Here is a 6,066-nt window from a genome sequence, read left to right as displayed (position 1 = left end):
ACAAAGTCTCAATGCAATGCAAGCAACACAGCTGTTTCCTCAGAAATGTGCAAATCTTGATTAAGAAAATAAAAAATTAAGTAACGCACCCAAAGTTAACAGGCTCAGGCTACTTGGCAAGTTATAAATATTCTTGGAGAGTCATCAGCATCTTTCAAAAGCACAAGAAGTTTTGCTTTGTTAGGGTTGCTGTTGCGCACATATCGCAAAACTTCAAAAAGAAAGTGGCCTGGCATGGTTTCTTAGAGCTGAATTATTTACATGAAAGGCTTGTGAAATTAGATCCTTTCTCCATAATCAAAAGACTTTTTACAATGATATGAAACAAAATGCTTTCATGGAGCATATAAGTCATTCCTGTGTTTTATCTTTCTACCCCATTCCTTTAATCTCATGGCGTGATGTGGACCTCAGTTGAATCTAGAAGCCTTTTAGCTCTGCAGAAACACTGCCTGGAAAAGGTATATATCTGTGATGATGTGCACATAAGAAGAAGAAAGAGATAGACTGGTTTAGAACTCTTCATTCCTTTGACCATTTTCTTTGTTTCACCATTATTTTGTCTCCATTTCTAGACAGTGGCGTAACACAGTACAGAAATATAACCTGAACCTTTGTTAGTTGAAATAAAAACTTGAGTTTATTATCCATAATCCCTTGGTATAATTCCAAAATTATAGCACTGAGTAGATGTACAGCTGAAGGTTGATGGTTGTCATTAAAAGAGCACCCTTTTGATCATTATTTGATCTCAGTCCAAATCATGTATAAAAGATGCAGCAAACAGTAAAGAATATTGACCTAGAGCATTTGGTTTTTATGAATTAACATGATCAGGAATCAGAGAAAGTTTCCCATAAGTAAACTTACAGTCCTTCATTTATTCTTATTTATGCCAGATTCATAGGACTTTGGATCAACTTGATTTGCATTTTTAAGTATTTTTCTCCTCCTCACACACCTTTGCAGGCTTCTGTCTCATTTTTCAGTAGTCCTGGTTCTGCTTAGCTCCCAGGAATCTGAATGGCAGCAAATTCAACCCATAAACTAGAAAAAGGGATTTGACCATCAAAACACTGATCTTTCTAAAGTGAAATCTCTTGAGAAGAGGAGGATACTGGATGCCCAGAACATTCCATTTCTCCAGCCGCAGGCTGCAGTGGCTTTACACAGAGACTGTACATGGATGTAGTGATGTGGACTTCAAAAAGCAATGCGTGATTCAGCCTGTGGAGGATCTTCCACTGCTGTGCAGTGTCTCAAAGTTTATTATATGGCTACTCAGAACTAGAGCAAGGTTATTCTCTTTTTAAATGTAGTTTAATAATATATTGAAGCTTTTCTGAATCTTGGAAGCTGTCAGAAAAACTCTTCGTGCTTGGTCAAGCAAAACATTTTAAGTAGAATAGCTAAGATGTATAGGATGATTATTCAGAAGTTTTGCTTTTATTTTAGTCTTTAGTCACAAGATCTGACAATTTACTACAGAAGATTTACTTGAGAATTAAACAGATACATTTGTGGTGACAAACAGTTTATGAAAGCTTCTGCTAAACTGGGATATCCCTGTGCTGGAGTGTTGTGGTTTGGGAATTTTTAAATAATTTGTGGGACTTTCTAAAGAGCACGAAAGTCTGCTTTGTTCATTTTCTGCAGATTCATCAGAGTTGCACATATAGTTTGCACATTTGTCATCTTATTTATGACAACTCCGAACATTTTTTTTTAACATCTAATGAATCATATAGTGAGTTATGGCTCTGGTGAATTACCCAGAAGTCATGCCTGTGAATATATAAAAGATCAGGATGGAATGTCTTCTGTCTCATACGTTTCCAAGGGCAATTGCTCATTAGCTGTTTTCAGATCTGCTCTGCAGGTATTTGCATTTTAAGAAAGTGAGCGGTCTTTTCAATGGGCCACCATCAGTCTTCATGTCAGCTGCAGCAAGCAACATTTCCCTGCATTGTTTTGTGGTGATAACTAAAGGGAACACTTGGGACTGCATTTATTTAAAATTGTATTATTTCTGAAAGAATGATGACAACTGGCTTGAGTGCAGCCTGCCTAACTTTATGATGCTCAGAAAGTTATAAATTTCATTCACATTGCAGTAATGGAGAGTGCCTGGTAGAACAGAAGGAGGGTGTTATATTCCCTGTAAGCAAAGGTGAAGGCACTAAAAACATAATTTCCCTGGTCCAAAAGACAGTGATAGGTGTTCAGCCAAAGACAATTAAAAACCTTCCCTCAAGAATAGCTCTTCCAGTGCTGGGATATTTCTGCCCACTCTCTCTACTGTGGATGAAATATCCTCTTTCTGAGTAGCTGAACCATGGACTGATTACTAACAAAGGAAAGTAATTTTCCCATCCTAGCACTTTCACAGGCATAAGAAGTAGTCTCTTAACATTTCTGTTCATCTTCCACTTAATTTTCTTCTGTCAGAAACAGAAGCTCAACACAGTTTGAAATTTCAACATTTAATTCAACCTGTTTTGAAAAGCTGTTATCACCTGTTTAATGGGTTTTACTACAGAAGGTCTCTTAAACAGGCAAAGAGGGACTATTAACACTGAACATAAAGATTGCTTTTCATTCCCCCAGTAGTCAGATTCACTTCAACCTCCTGTTTTTTGACTCCTTGGCACAGCATTTCATATGTTGGTTTATCTTCTAGGAATGTAAGATACTTAATGCTTACTAAGCTGCCCTTCAAGAAGAATAAAAAAAATTAATTGGGACTGAGCTAAAATATAAAGACATTTGTATTTAAAGAGTCCAATTTAGTCTTAAGGCTCCAATAGTGACTAATAAATCCTCAGTTAGAGGCAACTGTTAGCAGTGAGTTTTGTCTTATGTTTTCCATACAAATGAAAACTTTCATTATTTATATATGGATAATCAGCTCCTATTGTGCTCTAAAATAACACAATTTTGTAAAACTTCATGAAATGTTGCTTGCTATGCTCAGAATAATCCATGGTTACTGCAGCAGGAGGAGTATGTGCAGAGTGACAGTTTGGTCACTGGGTGCTGAGGGTCTGAAAACCAGGCTCAGCATCAGTGGGCTTTAGGTCAGTACCTAAGAACTGAGATTTAGCAGTGAGCATTTCATGTGCCATTAATTTTGTGTTGGATGCAATGAAAGGTCAGGCCCCAAAGCTGCAAATAATTAAGCAAATGAAACACTAATATCTGCTTCAACATATCAGCTCTAGTACCAATGGGGGAATTATAGTTAACTTACGTGTGAAGAGAAAAGTATCTCACCTTCTTCTTCAGTGGCCCACCTTGCTGAGAGAGAGGAGTTAACAAACTGAGGACTTACTCTTGCTACATTTCACCCTCTTCTGACATTTTCAATAGAAGTACTTTTCCCTTGGCACAGTGTCATGCCATGTCTCCTCTGAACTCCAGGTTGTGTTTCTATATGTGTGACCTGGGAGGGGCTGAGGGGCTCTTTGTGGACTCACAGGAGGCCCCTTGTGGCACACAGGCAGCTGGAACCTGGCGGCTGGAGCTCACCAGCTTCAGGGGGCATCATTTGCACTCGTTTGAATTAAGTTTTTACATTCCTCACTGAAATAGTGAAATGATAGGCTATAAATAGAAGGTTATAGATCTAATTTTCTATAAATTTGTTCTCATATCCTTTGTAAATCCAAACTCTGAAAACAGTAGTTGTGAATGCTGCAACATGGACAAAACATCTAAAGCACCCTAACAGCCACTATGATGTCTTTGGCTGAGTCAAGCACATTCTTGACAGAAACATCAACTCTACCTTCTCTTCCCTATTAAAATAAAAATAAAATAGCTTTAGCAGTGGAGGCACATCCAGAGATTAAACTCAAACTCTTGTGTTTACTTGAGATGTCTCAGTGAATTAATCATCTCACTTTGTTAATTAACCTTGCTAGTACCATTAAATAACAATGTGGTTTCTGTTCATCCATGGAGCCAAGGCTGCTTGGTACTTATTTGACTACAAAGACTCTTGCAATCACTCCCCAGAGCTGTTTTATGAGAGGGACCGTGAAAGAGCTTAATCTTAGCAAGGTGATTTATATTGGTCTGTTTACCATTGCTAATTTCGAGGTCAATAAAGCAAAGCAAAGAAACTTGAGTCTGGACTCAGAAAACAGATTAGGAAAACAAAGAGCTAAACCTTCTTGTGTTCTTGAAGCATTTGTTCCCTTTATAAAAGTTTGAACTTAGCTTAGTGAGACTCAAGTACTCTCGTGAGCTCTTTTGTTCTCAGAAACATATGAAAACACTAAATTGTGAAATATTGCTCTTCCTTCACTGTCCAGCTCCTTCTTACAAACCAGGAAAAAGAGGCAGAATTAATCAAGTATCAGCTTTTTTACCCAGAATCTATTTTTTTTTTTTTAATAATTGCTCCCCTAGAAGTTCTTTAGGTACCAGAATCTACTGGGTAGGAGTCAAACAAGGAGGATGGTTTTCCCTTTAAATACACAGCCTCAGACATAAGAAATGCTCAAGCCTTTATGCTTTTAACCAAAGTTTTCCAAAGAGAATCCTTGAGTGCAGGATCAGGAGGATGCTTAGATTTACACCTTTAGCAGGTTTGAGACTGGAATGCCAGGAGACGTCAGGTTTCACAATGAAAACATCTGCAAGATATTATAGTACTTCAGTCTCCAAAAAAATGGCAAAGCAATCCCTGCTGTTTCTTATAAGACTCTTGCTACTCTGAAACACAGCACTGATCACAGCATCAATGGCCCTGCTGATAATCTTGCCTTTCAACCAAGTATTGGAGCTGCAGCTCAGATCAAATCAGAGCAAAGCTCCAGTTTGCCTGGGTCAGACTGTACCAATCCTGAAAGAGCAGCATCCTGATTAGGTCTGCAATTTAGTGTCATCTTCCTCCTCAAGAAGAAACCATGGGATTTGTATCTGAATGTTCTGTTTTGCACCTTTCTGCCTTTTCAAGGTAAGGGTTATTACCAATGGTTTGCATTTCTCCGTTGAAGATTTAGGTTTTTAGATTTTGTTTGTTTTCACATGGCTGGAAATCCTCTAAGTAATTATTTTTGAAAGAAGCTTTTCTGCTTCACCTCCTTTAAATGGACTTTTTTTTAGCAAAGAAAAAAGAATATAAAAATAAAAGCAAGTAGTGAGGATCCAATCTGTCTCATTTGTAACACAGGCAAGAGGAGGCCATAATAAATCTGTACCACTTCCTTCCTGGCAAAATTAGCTAAAAACCACAAAAAGAAAGGGGGAAAAAAAAAAAGATTGGTAGGAAATCCATTAATCTATTTTAAGAGAGGAAAAGATTGGGTAACATTGAATAGTCAACAAAACAAAAGTCAAATTGAAACGATCTGCTTGAGGTTCTATTGAGAAGTTTGCTCGGGATAATCCTCCTCAAAGACTCATCTCACTCTGCAAATACAGGGACGGTTCCTCTCCTCCTGGATCAGTGGGATGCATCTGTAGCTGTCACAGCTGTGCCTGCCACAGAACCTCCTTGGACCTGCTCTGTGTCAATGCCAAGGAATTCAGGTGCTGGTAGGATCCAGCAGAGAGAAGAGGGCAGGATATTCAAATCTCAAATAATCTTTGCTGAAGAATCAACAACAAGGCCGTTTCAATAAGCTGGAAGAGCCATGAATATCTTGGCACCATGATAATTCCTTAGCAAGTCAGAAGGGAAGCTTAAAGTAGGGATTATCTGGTACCAGTTGAACTGAAACAGGATCTTTTTATTACCTCCACAACAGGACTTCCTGCTCGGCACAGATGGCTTTGTCAGTCCCACTCTAACAGAGCTTTTCTTCCAGCTCTGCAGCAACCCATCTGCCGGGGTTATTATTCTTTTGTCACAAAGGAAATAATGTTTCTTTCCCAGGCACAGCCACGGATAACTATTTTTTAAAGCCAGCTCCTCGTTTTTAATTACAATACACTTCCCAACCTAACACCCTAGAAAGGCTGCAAGAGTAATGAAAGATAATGCAGCTTTATACACAGTGACGGTAAATACACATTATTCATTCAGACTTAAGGAGCAAACAAAAGTCCAAGACATTA

This window comes from Zosterops lateralis, assembly GCF_965231275.1.
Source record: "Zosterops lateralis genome assembly, chromosome: 14".
Classification (NCBI taxonomy): domain Eukaryota; kingdom Metazoa; phylum Chordata; class Aves; order Passeriformes; family Zosteropidae; genus Zosterops; species Zosterops lateralis.
Note: the sequence above shows the minus strand (reverse complement) of the source record.